This window comes from Dermacentor variabilis, chromosome 11 (assembly GCF_050947875.1).
Source record: "Dermacentor variabilis isolate Ectoservices chromosome 11, ASM5094787v1, whole genome shotgun sequence".
In the NCBI taxonomy this organism is placed as follows: Eukaryota; Metazoa; Arthropoda; class Arachnida; order Ixodida; family Ixodidae; genus Dermacentor; species Dermacentor variabilis.
In genome coordinates this window covers 81,627,041-81,640,353 of record NC_134578.1, presented here as the reverse complement: position 1 = coordinate 81,640,353, position 13,313 = coordinate 81,627,041, and the positions used below count along the sequence as shown (strand labels likewise).

Below are 13,313 nucleotides of genomic sequence, written 5' to 3'. Positions count from 1 at the left end.
GTGCCGGGCACGCCCGGACTACATTGCGCACTAATACTGTCATGTGCAGAAGCTCCGCCCCCGTAGCTTTCGCTTCGTAGCCAAGAAAAGTTGTCTGCGAGTACAGCTTGCGCGGACAAGGCGGGCGCGGGTAACACAGGCTTCCGAGAGCGAGGTTGAGTTGGCGTCGTGGCGATGCCCTTTCCCCAACACGCAATACCGAATCAGCGAGTGTTTCCTCCTCGCCCGCTCTGCTCCGTCAAGCCGTGCTCGTGACGTGGCGTCGCAGCCAATGGGAATTTAGGTACCGCATCACTGCTACAGACGCCGGACGCCGCCGTTTTCGTTCGGCAAGCCACTTGACGCTTGCGCATCAATATAATCTCAACAGATCTAAAGTTCACGTAGATTTGCACGCACAACATAAGGTCTACTCGATTCAGCCGAGCTATGGAAAGAAGAATGATGGGTGTAACGTTAAGGGATAAGAAAAGAGCAGATTGGGTGAGGGAACAAACGCGAGTTAATGACATCTTAGTTGAAATCAAGAAAAAGAAATGGGCATGGGCAGGACATGTAATGAGGAGGGAAGATAACCGATGGTCATTAAGGGTTACGGAGTGGGTCCCAAGGGAAGGGAAACGTAGCAGGGGGCGGCAGAAAGTTAGGTGGGCGGATGAGATTAAGAAGTTTGCAGGGACGGCATGGCCACAATTAGTACATGACCGGGGTTGTTGGAGAAGTATGGGAGAGGCCTTTGCCCTGCAGTGGGCGTAACCAGGCTGATGATGATGATGATGATGATTCAGCCAGGTTTCTCTGCACCTTTTGCACTTATTCACGGTGCGCTGCACCTAGGCCTTCGATTCCCCAAGGTGCAACGGTGTACCCTGCACCCCCCGTGCACGATTGAACGGGGGGCGCAAGGCAAGGTGCCGCCGCGGTGCAGCGCACCCTTGAACCTTGCAGCGAGTGGGTGCAGCCCGGCACAGCATAACCAGCGCCCCCTGCACCTTTTCGTTTGTGGCGTCGTGCACCTTTTTCTGAATCGAACAAACCTATAAGTACGCAAAAAACAAATGTTCCTGGGCATTTAACAAAATTTGAACCTTCGCGTCCGTGAACAAAGCACGTGCCTCCCTTTATTGATGGCCGACACGGCACTCCCGAACACGCACACTATGGACCGCGGTGACAAAAAGATTTATTACCGCATTTTTCCCCAATATTAATTACTTCTGCAATGCACCACCGTGATCAAAGTTATGATAGTAATATTTCTTTTTTCATTGTGTGACTTGGTTATTGCGTTGTTCTTGGGGCTTCTCACTTTTGAGACAGGTCTTTGCGTCTATACTCTTTCATATTAAAAGAAGGATATTAGAGAGTTTTAGAATAGGGGCCCCAATAGTTTGGGGCTCCAAAGAGCTTTTCAGGTGTTAGCGTTGGGGCGCGCAGGAGTGAAGAGATCTAGAATAGGGCTTTGCGTTTGCGGATAGCGTCTTGCGCTGACAGCGCCACTACGGTGTCAAAGAAAAGCTATTAGAAATTACTAAATAAAATGTACCATGTTATGATAAGAATAGTAATTTTGACTTTCGTTTATTTGCCTTTAATTACAATTTAGAGGTTATTCTGTAAGCAGCAAACAATCGGTTGCCCTTAGTTTTGAGTAACCAACTTTACGTGCCTTCATCAGCCAAGCTAAGTCGTGTTAGGCCTACGAGCCATCAAATCCACAATCGGATTCGGAATCAGTGGTGTCTACTGATTCAATCTTCATAAAACACGCTAGTTGAGATAAAGCGATAATGGCAGTTCCTAGCTTGCGACCTTCACGCGTTACCATGTGGTTTTAGAGCTACCATGTGGTTTTTGTGGTTTAGATGCTAGGTTTTAGAGCCGTCGCTTCTTGGGTGCCGTCATGTTTGTTTACGCAAATCTTTTTGGGCAACTTTTGGGGCTCCCGCTAAATCAGTGAAATAGCGTGTCGTACGCAAAACCCACGCGCAGTCTGCGTCTCGTGCATGCGCAGTGGCATCGACGCTATTTCTTTGGGGCCCCAAGACATTTGGGGCCCCTATTCGAAAACGCTCTGTTCACAAATAATAAAAAAAAGGAATTCAGTAATTTATGTGCCAGAAACACGATTTGATTATGGGGCACACAAATAATAAGGAGCGCGAAGTTTAAAAGAACGTACGAATGCCATTGCATGTACAAGAAAGAGCGGAAGGTGAGCGAATGTTTCGCTTTTTTTACATGCTTTTGACTGATGTGGGCCGGTGGCCTGTCGTATTTCTACAACGAGCGCATGGTCACGTGATCGTTTTACGGCTGCGTCATCCGCATTCCAATGGAGGCGGAATGCAAAAAAAGAAAAAAAAAACGCTCGTGTACCGTGCATTAGTTGCATGTTTAAAAAAAAGAAAAGAGAAAAAAGAACAAGTAACCAAAATTAATCCGGAGGCCTCTGTTACTTGTCCCTCATAACCCACTCTGTAGTTTCGGGAGGTTAAACTCGGGGATTTAATTTCTTCGTTATAGCGCAAAGAAACGAAATGTCATCCATATAAATGAAAGCCCAGCTAGTTATGAAGTCTCTGCCTATTCCGACGTACGCTGTCGTAGTTATGTACAGCACACCGAGGGAGGGAGACGGCGCGTTGCTACGTCCTTTTCATGGTATCAGGCAGTGTATAGTACACTGTATTCTACAGTACTATACACTGTACTCTACTCTGCAGTATACTAGGAGCTCAGATGCTAACCTTGTTGGAGCAGGAGATGGGCCGAACTTTTAGTCCTGTCGTGAAAGTTGTTTACCAGTGCAACTGGACCGAGCCCAGAGTGTTTGTAAAACCGACAACACAAACACTGGTGCGCTGTCTGCGTTCATTGCGTCCGCTTCCACGAGCGTTGGACTTTGTTTTCTCTTCTCGTATTTTTTGCTGGCTGCGTAGATGCTGCGCTGTCGACAGTAAACCTTAGCGTCATTGTTTCGTCCCCCTCGCGGCGTCCTTCCAATTCGGTTGTTTCGAGATTTCTGTTACGTTGCTTCGATCCGTCGGTCGCTCCGTGATTGCCATATAATAATGCTCTGTGATCTTCCAGAGACCCGATGTCGCCCTCAACTTATAGCTGGCTGCACGTTTTGTTTTAACCGAATGTGTTCGATTCCGCCCTTTGTTCAGACCCCGATCACGTGACCTGCGACCGCGGCCTGTTTAACCGGCTCTTCGTAACCCTGTCTGCCCACATACCCATTGAAGAACTTGCAGAGGCTTGTTGCTTCTTCGTCAGGGGCCGCCACATTTGCACGTACTCCCCAAGAAAAGTGGGCTCGAGTTGGCTTGTAGAGTTGAAACGTTGTCGTTGGGGTATACATTTAAACGCCATCGGGTCGAACCGAGTCAGCGTCGAGACGGGTTTTGTGAATTCGCCTGCTTGGAGGCGGGTTGACTCGTCCGACCCGCTATAGGCAAGATGCGGGTAAACGCGGCCGAGGTCGAGGCTGGGTCAGCCCGAGCTCAGACTCGACTCGTTCGCGCGGAGTCATGTCCGGCCCGGAAGCCCGGCGCAGTGCCAGGGATTTGGACCTGGTGCTCGCTCTTTCGGCGCGCTGAGTGCTTTGCCACGTCAGGTTGGCCGTACATGTTGTCAGCCAGCGGTACTGGCTGACGGGTTACTCAGCGTCCGCTTCATTCGGCGTCGGCATTTCGGCGCAGCTTGTGAGCGACGAGCGCACAAATTTGCACGACGTTAAAAGTTCTGACCTTTAACGTAAGTAAACCTACACGTTGCACGAGATTACAGGTTGCGTCTAATAAAAAAGAAAACAAAAGCAATCGTACGCATGTCACCGAGTTGTGTAGCATTGAATTACCCGCTTCACGAACGATTCGCTCCACAATTGATGCAACGCGTGCGTTGGATCTGCACAATTTTATATGTGTCTCGTGCTTCTCTGTGCATGCATCTCTCATGAACGTTATTCTCTCCACCAGAGAGAAAGAAAAGAAGGGGAGAAGGCAGGGATGTCACACCGAAAAGCGTCTGGTTGGCTGCCCTACAGTTGAGGAAGAGGAACAGAAAGGAGAGAGAGAGAGGAAGGCGGCGAATGTGTATGCATGCACGGGGACAGCGCAACGCCATCAAAAGCACTCGCATAAGCCAGTCGTTTTCAAAAAAAAAAAAAAAAGGAAATCATGAAAGCGCCTTCGCTGTCTTCTGAGCTGACGACAGATGGTGTTCCATTAGCGTCTGTACGGTCAGTGGGCGGTCGTCTAGCCGCAGAAATTCATTGGACATTGATTGCCTTTGCACTTCAAACCTATAGGACAGTGGCACACACACCCTGCACCGCCTTGGTCCTCTTGACGCAGACAGCTAACAGCCTTAGGCGACGAGGCTATGCCAGCGTCATCCGTCACTGCTAACTCAAACAAGCTTCGCGTCATTTAGATTCCTACGTTGCCTAGGATTATAATTGAAAGTAACGAGCTTTATCTCTCTCTCTCTCTCTCTCTCTCTCTATCAGGAACGACTTTCGGGCGCCAAGTTTTGAAAAGAAAAAAAAACGTCTAATGAAGCTTCCTTGTCAACATCGCGCGAGTTCCGCATGGAGTGGGGACTACCTACGCTAGGAGTAACTGTACAGTTGAGGAACTGTAGTCACGCCCAACTACCTAACGACCGCACAGTGCCTTTGTCTCACTCCGTCCTCCTCTCATTTTCTTCCATTTTTCCTGCAGGCCAGCGTGGGAGAGCGGACCGTTTGGTGGCGTGAGCGTCTGATTTAGCTCCCGGCGGGATTTCGCCAACGCTTGAGGAAAACCAGGTACCTACGCTGCGCAATGCTTTTGCAGAATTGGAGGCAGGCTGGGAGACGTCGGTGGCATGCTCGATTAGGTTAAGCGCATTAGCCTAATGAGGAACGGTTTAATCCGTAACATACAAGCCAATGTCAGTTTTTCGCTTTTTCGGGGGGGGGGGGGGGGGCACTTTCGGCTACACTCGCAGTCGACGCAGAATAGAAGAAAGAAAGCAGACTGAACGCTGACGCGATCGGGGAAGTAAGGAGCTTGAGTAGAATACGGGACATTGCTGGAAGGTCGTCGTCAACTTCGCGAAGCGTTGTCGCATCTGAAAGCGTTTCCGAGTCGTTTTGATGACGCGTTCCCTGGCGCGACGAAGTGAACTGTACAGTGCTGGGACCGTTCTGGTACTGGTCACGTGAGGCACCAAGTTGCCCGAGTGTCCGAACGATGCGGCCACCTTTCTCGCTGCCGCATTGAAAGGCGCGAGCCGGTGTGCAGAGGACGCCGCGCGTAATTACTTTTTTTGTGCACTGTCATCGCGGAGGTGCTGCCGCCTTCCGGATTTTCTGCGGCGTGGTGCAGCCATGGCGATATCAATACCACGCACTCAGCGAGTGGCGGCTGTTGTTTCCGAGTTTGGTGCAGAACTTCGCGTCTGTGTCCATTCCGTAGCTTTTCCGTACTTCGCGTAATGAGACATGTGACGCGCGATAAGCTTCGGACGAGGTGACACGAACCGGAGTAAACACAATAATTTTTGCTTCTGCAAGTAAAATTTTGCCAGATTACTCATCTCGGAGGCGCGAATTTTACCTTGAGAGGCTTCACTGATGAGCTCTCGCTGATCGAAGGTACATCTATCGCTTAAAAAAAAAAACCTGCATAGAATGCTTTGAATGTCGTACCGGTCATAATATTTCTAACTAACACCGTAGGATATACCTAAATGCTTTTAACTCAAGTATACGCACTCCATCCTAAAGGTGGCCTTTCAACAGCAGCGACAACTCATTGTGTTATAATAATTATTAGTTGTGGTTATAGTAATGGTATCACAGAATGGTCGAAGTGGGTAATGTGCGGAAGAAGTCGTAAAGCAGCACCAAGAGGTTTCGGGAAATGCCGAAGGGGACGCAGGTGTCTGGGGACCAATGGGGAGGGAGTACAAGCGCGTAAACGGGGAACGGCGCTTTTCGGCGCTGGAATCGCCGAGCCGTGAAATCTGTCCGCAGCAGCGAATCGACCGCTAAGCCCAGGCGATATTGCGCAGGGTTTTGGGGAGGAAGATGCTTGGGGAAGGCTCAAGACCGCGAAAGGAAGATGGGGGGGGGGGGGGGGGGGGAACCAGAAAAGCGTCGTTCGTCGACTGGCAACTCTGGCTGTCGCAATCGGGTGGCTGCGATGATGCGAAGATTCTGTGCCGCACTTAACTACCCCCTTTTCCCTCTTCCCCGCCCACCTCTTCCTGCTCTCGTTGTGGCAGGCGCCTTTCCTGCGCGTCGATAAAAGGGTGCAGTGTAGCGTAAGGTGGGGAACTCGTTGTTGACGCGTGAACTGCTGCCGGCGGGACATCAGATATGTCACATGGCTGTTATACTTTCATTGCTGGAGCTCGTCAGAGCGGTTCAGCGTAAAGTTCGAAGTTGCCGCAAACCCAGCGCTGTCGGCATTTAAAGGCTACGCTAAAGCAGTAAATCAGAATGATGTACAGTTGGGCTAACGCACTTGTTACGCGTGCAGCACCGAAGGGTAACACAGACGCAAAGCGCTCAAGCCAGGCCTAAGCTTGCAACCGAGGCTTCGGCGTCACCCGGCAACTAGCTTATTTCCTCACTATAGACCAATGTGACGTAACAGACGAGGTTGAACCGCTACACTTGTTCCTCGCAGCTTTCAGTGCGATTGTTCATCAACATAATTTAAAAAAAAGAAACTAAACAGTGGTTCAGTTTCTCAGAAATTGTATCGGCAAAATAGTATCTCTTTATTTTCTTTAGTTTCGTGCTGAGGCTGCGGCGCGTTAGTGTCAATACGACGTCGAAAATATCACATTATGTTATACCGCGTGGGCCTTTAAACGCATGAAAAGTCGATAACACTACCCCCTCATTTTTTCTTCTTTTTTTTCTTGAATTTCTTCTTGAGCTAAAAACGAGGAAAATGAGGAGTCTCTGTCGCTGAATACGCCGGCGGCTACTCCTATTGAATGAAACGATGAGGGAGACTATGGATTGCGCTAATTCAGTTTCACTTTCAGTTTATTAGCACTGAATTAAAAATAAAGAAACTGCAGTGGGACGCAGCTCGTATTTTGTAACGCTTTTAGATTATTTTCCGTGCATCTTCTCGTATACTGGATCGCGCCCCGTGGCTGAGACCAGTGATAACGGCGATAACGGCCGATGAAGACGTGCGAGAATGGTGGGCGATTGAATCGATCTCACTGAAAACTATGGCCGTGGCTTGACCGTTTCTTTATTCACCATCTGTATTATTATTACTCCACACTGCAACGTAATTCTCGCAGTGCTATTTAGGACCTCGCGGCAAGCTGTGTTGCGAAACGTTTCCGGGATTTCGTGTAATTTATTTCCTCCTGATTTTTTTCGCTTTTCGCGTAGAGTCCGTATATGATGACGTGTGTGCATTGCGAAGCTGTGTAACTACTATCACCACTGTTGCAGTTGTCGCGGGAAGGCTCTGCATGTGTGAAAGAATGCCCTTTGTTTTTTGGTTGTCTCTGTCTAGAGTTGGTTTGTGCCGGCAGTACGGCGCCTGCAACCCGGCTTCTTTTCCACTCATACATCTAGTTATTCAAACGAAGAATAGACAAAAGGCTATAGCAACAACAGTTCTAAAGCTCACTTACACACGCACGCGCTACAAAGATACACAAAAACAAATGTTCCTGAGCAGTTCTCAGATGTGGCTGTTTAAACACAAATTACCTCCCTCGTTGGTGGTAAACATAGCACTCACGAACACGCGATCAAGAGCCACGGGAACGCGGTAACAAAAGATGGTGTATTTGCTGCAGAAAAGAGCCATACGGCATACTGCTGCTGTACATTATGCTTCTTCTACAAAACTTCTTTTTACAAAGTATGAAATTCTTCCAGTGTTCTGTTTATATGATTATAGGCTGATGCTGTGTTACAAAGCTTTTGTTAAGTATGGTACCAATACCATAATTAATCTTGTTAAGTTAAAAGCAAACACAAGTGTTCGTTCTACCAGACACAAAGAAATGTGGACTGTACCCGCCCCTACAACATGTTATGATGAACAATCTATGTCCTATAAGCTACCTTCCCTTCTGAACCTATTAAACCATGGAGATTTTGATCCTTCGTGTAATCGAAATTATCTCATTAAGCGTTTCGCCCAGTCTATTTATTTTCAGGAATAGTACACCCTTTCAAATTCTTTTCCCTCTACTTGTCGATCGCTGTTTTTCATGTTCATGCCATTTCAAGTATATGCAAATGGGTTGTATTGTTCTTGCGCTTTGTTACAAACCATTTTTGTTGCTCGATGTTATGTAATCTTCGTTGATTCATTTGAACTCTTTGTGCTTGACTGACCGTCATCCTGCTATTTCGCCAACTGTAAAGTGGTCGGGACCTCGTCAAGCTGCTCAAGCTTTTAGTCCCGTACTCCTCCTATTCCAAGGAAATAAAGCTGATTGATTGATTGATTGATTGATTGATTGATTGATTGATTGATTACAGAAACGCGAATATTTGGAAATGCTGCCCCCCCTCCAAAAGAAAATCAGTTTTCACTTGTACAAGGTTGTGATCAAAGTTGCAATTGCAAGATTACCTACGATTTAGGTACTTCGAACAGGGAGGAGGGTAGCACATCAAGCTAAAGATATATCATCATCGGACGCCTTCTGTCCATTGTTATTTGCAGCAGACGACGCAAGCGCGATTTGTGCGCCCACGGTGTTGGCCGTTGCGCAGCGCGCAATAGCTTTCCCCATGCTGCACGCATTTAAGGTAAAGAAACACACTCGAAAGGGGAGTTAGGCCAAGAGCCTGGGGGCGAGTGCGTTGACGCGAGAAGGGAAGCGTTAGGGACCGCGGGCGGGGAGTTCCCGGCGTTCCACAAATAGACCCCGACTTTGACGCTTGCGAACCTTCGCTGGACTCCTCGCGTGCGCGGCTTGTTGACTGAGCGAGCGTTTCGCGGTGGCTGGTTTATTAATGGAAAGCACTGCCTGCTTCCTGCGTGGTATACACTCCTTCCCTCGGCTATGCGAGCGCGTGAAGCGCGTACTTTAGCGTCGCGGTCTCCGCTAAGCCGCGGCCATTTTGATGTGGTCGCGCAGAGTTGGACGCCTTCTTGGACAACGTGACCTAAGCCCGTGCGTTACGTGCGCCGTTAATTGAGTGATTGGCGCGTTTGTTTATTTATGTGTGTATTTTGTTTACTTGGTGGCGGGTCTCGTGGAAACGTTCTGCTACTTCGTTTCTAGTTCAAGCTTGTCGTGACCGGCCGCTTACAGCTACCCCTGCAAAGAGGAGCGTGTAATCATTTCATTCTACCAGTGCTTAGCGTACGCGGCAGCGACTTGGAGGTTAACAAAGAAGCTTGAGAATCAATTAAGGTCCTCGCGCAATGGGGGGGGGGGGGAGGAGCGATGGAACGATGGAACGATGGAACGATAAATGTTAGACGTAACTTTAAGAGAGCTAGCGGTGGCAATTAGAGAACACACAGCGGTATAGCCGGTTCTCTTGTTGACCTTAAGAGGCAAAAATGGAATTGGCCAGGACACATAATACGTAGGGAAGATAATTGATGGTCTGTTATATACTTACAGAATGGGCGCCAAGTTAAGGGAGGCGCAGTCGAGGACAGCAGATAATTAGGTAGCGTGAAGCAATTGGGAACTTTGCAGGCGTAAGATTGGTGTCAGCTAACCCGAGACGTGGATTATTGGAGATCGCAAAGAGGAGCCTTCGTGCTGCAGGCGACGTAAATTAGGCCGAGGATGATTACTTGGAAATTATTCAAATCTTCGATAGAAGAGCGTATCCTAGTTGATAGCAAGCGCTGTTGTCCGCCTCTTCTTTCAGCCGTGTTATTATTCGTTTGGCTTGGCTCACGGACGGAATAAAAATTTGCCCAACTAACCATAGTTCTGTAGTAGCTTCTTAGCCTGGAAAACGAAGGCTAGATTAATCCTGTAGTGCCCAACGCATCGTTTTTTGCTACGTGGAGTTTGGCACCTCGGAATTCTGATTTGAACGCAGGAAGCTTAATTAACGCATAACCTACTAATAGCAGTGCTTTTGATACAGTAGGTCTAAAGGTCCGGTTGTTGAGCACGTTTTTACGCAAAAAACATTTCATATTTATTTTACAAATCAGCTTTCCACGGCCAAAAAGAAAGGTTAGCAATTCCTTCTACGTTTTCTTGACGTGGAACTGTACTTTTTGCTACCCCTCATGCGGTTTCCTGCGAAGTTCAATAGGGAAAACTCCGGCGCGATGCTCTTTCGACAATACAGCAGTATTGATGGGTATAGCAAGCTTCGGGAGCCGTTATAAGTGGGCGTTTTTGCTCCTTGGCGATCATTTGGCAGCGGTGGCAGCTCGTGGGAACACCTACCATTCGTTGAATCCTGCTTGTTACAGGTTGGTGCTCAAATTATTTCTTATTGTTGTGTTAAAAATCAACCTACAACGTCGCTGCTGCCGCTGCCGCAGTGTTGCCCTGTAGTCCTGTTTGCTCTTGTTGTTAAGGTTTCCCTTGTTTTGTGCTCACATTGTGACAGTTTCAACTATGTCCCATACTTGCTCTTCTTGCCAGTTGCCCGTTCGTAAAGACGAAGGGTCGGTGCAGTGCTCCGAGTGCTCTCTCGAATACCACTTTGGCAAGTGCGCTGGTGTAGCTGAGAAGTCGTTTAAAACAAAATCGGAAAGTGCCAAAATCTCCTGGAGATGCCCAGTATGCAGAAACACTGCAGCACGCGCTACTCACAGCCAACCTGAAACGGAGGTTCTCGCGGCCATAAATCAAAAGCTCGAAAGCCTGCTTGCCCTAGTTGGAAAAATCAGTGATATGGAAAAATCACTCCAGTTTATGTCGGGAAAGTTTGACGAGTTTGAATAAAAGCAGATCCGACAAGACAGTGAAATAAAGGCTCTCAGAACGCGAGTGACAGAACTAGAGCAAAAGGACATGGTCGACACTGCAGTACAACATGAGTTTCGCCAACAGGTAAATGACTTGGAATTTCGCAGCCGGCGGCTTAATCTGGAAGTACATGGTGTCTCTGTTGTTCCTGGCGAGAACCTATTATTGTCACTAGATCAGGTTGCTGACTGATACTGACGTTGTAACAGCTCACTGCCTGCCAGCGAGGCAAGATAATGTTCCCGGAATTATTATCAGGTTTGCCAGACAACAGATAAGGGACACGTGGCTGCAGAAAAAGAGCGCGCTCAAGAACAGTGAACCGAAAGTTTTCATTCAGGAAAATTTGACTCGCTTTCACAGCGAACTTCTTCGAGCTGCGAAAGAGAGGGCAAAAGCAAATGGCTATAATTTGGTCTGGTATGTAAATGGAAAATTCTTGCTCAAAAGTCCAGTGGAGCAGCTACCACTGTTATTAGGAGCAAAGACGACCTTGGCAAACTATAACTGATGACAAGTTTATTCTTTTGTGTTCAAAGAAAGCACGATGAATGATACTCGCTATTATTTGTCTAATGATATTAACCAAGCAGTGTCAAAGTTCTCGGCGGCTATTCACAAATGTATTCACCTCAATACTAGGTCAGCGAAAAACAAAATATTGTGCTTAGAAGAATTCTTTGCCGGTTTCTCTTTTCAATTTTCTGTAATAATGTTAACAGAGACATGGAGCACTTGTGACTATGATGTTTTCAGATTGAGACATACTACGTGCCACATACCACGTAAATAGGCAAAATGTCCGCGGTGGTGGGGTTGCCCTATTGCTCAGCAACGATCTAGAAGGTCAATTACTTGAATCGTACACTCTAATAACCCGAGATTCCGAAATTCTGTCGGTTTGTACGCAAAGCACTGTGTTTTCTGTATGTTACCGGCCTCCGGACGGTAATATTTCGTCATTTCTGGAGTTCTATGACCTGTTTATGGCTTCTGTTGTTGAGCGACATAATCAGAAAACGTTAATAGCTTGCGGCGATTTTAATATTGACATGAGTATTCCCAGTCCGTCTGCTAGAAATTTTAATACATCCATTGTGTCTAATGGCTTTGTTAACCTGATTGATATACCGACGAGAGTCACAAGTGAAAGCCATTCTGTGCTTGATTTAATTATCACAAACTCTATGCAGACGAATGTTATATCGGGCGTTTTATCGTGTTCCATTAGGGATCACCTTCCCGTGTTTGTTTGCATAGAGAAGTCTGGTGCAATGGGGAGCAAGTCTACATCAGTCACATAACAAGCAATTTCAGAGACATCACTGAAATCCTTTGGGGACCAGCTTGTGAAAATAGATTGGAGCAAGATAGCCGAACTAGATGACTCAGATTTAGCGTATAATACGTTTATTGATGCATTTAAACAAAATTATCGTGACTGCTTTCCTCCTGTGACCCGCATAAAAAGTCGCAAAACTCGCAAGCCCTGGATAACGTTAGAGCTCAGCAGAGAAATACAAACCAAACAGAAGTTATACAGAAATATTTTGTGCACTCTTCAGGCTGAGGACCTTGCTTTCTTTAAGAAATACAGGAATAAATTTACTAAAAAACTGCGACCTGCAAGAACTTCCTATCACCTATCACTGCTAGACGCCAAGAATGCTCGACATAGTGCACTATGGGCAAGATTAAATACTCTCTTACAGCGTAATAGTTAGTGCACATACTGCATTAACCAAACTGAATATTTATGGAAAGGAAGTTTGTGGTTTAAAATTGGCTAATGTTTTCAATACGTTTTTCGCAAACCTAGCGCTGCTCAATCTGATGCTAGCAAATACATGCACATTCGAGAGGATGAATCAGTCTTCCTGCATCCTGTTACGGAAGGTGAAGTAGTGTCAGTAATAAGAAGTCTCAACAACAGCAGTAGCTGTGATATTGATGACATTCAAATTCGGCCAGTCAAGCATGTAGCTGAAGTTATCGCTCCCATACTTGCTCACATCAATAACATCTGTTTAGTAACTGCAGTTTTTCCCCAAAAAATGCAATTAGCGAAAGTCGTTGTCCTTTTTAAAAAGGGAGATCGAAATGTTCTTGGTAATTACAGATCAATTTCAATTCTGCCAGTGTTCTCAAATGCCTTTGAAAGAATGGTTCATCTAAGGTTGTCTAACTTCATTCATAAATTTAACCTGCTAACACCATTTCAGTTTGGTTTCTGCAAAGGCAAATCAACTGAGTTTGCATTTCTCGAACAAAAAGAATATATAATAACGCAACTAGAAAACAAAGCTATTGTTATTGGTGTGTTTGTGGATTTTTCAAGGGCTTTTGACCTCGTGGACCATAGA

At 46.9% G+C, this 13,313-nt stretch overlaps 1 protein-coding gene across 1 annotated transcript in view; it reads left to right on the top strand.

Annotated features, from left to right (window-relative positions):
• Positions 1-13,313, top strand: part of LOC142563351 (protein dispatched-like) — a 451,755-nt gene that overhangs the window by 295,104 nt on the left and 143,338 nt on the right. The window contains exon 4 of the mRNA XM_075673914.1: positions 4,734-4,819. The gene's annotated coding sequence lies outside the window, so the exon portion shown is untranslated. The remainder of the gene's footprint in view (positions 1-4,733; positions 4,820-13,313) is intronic.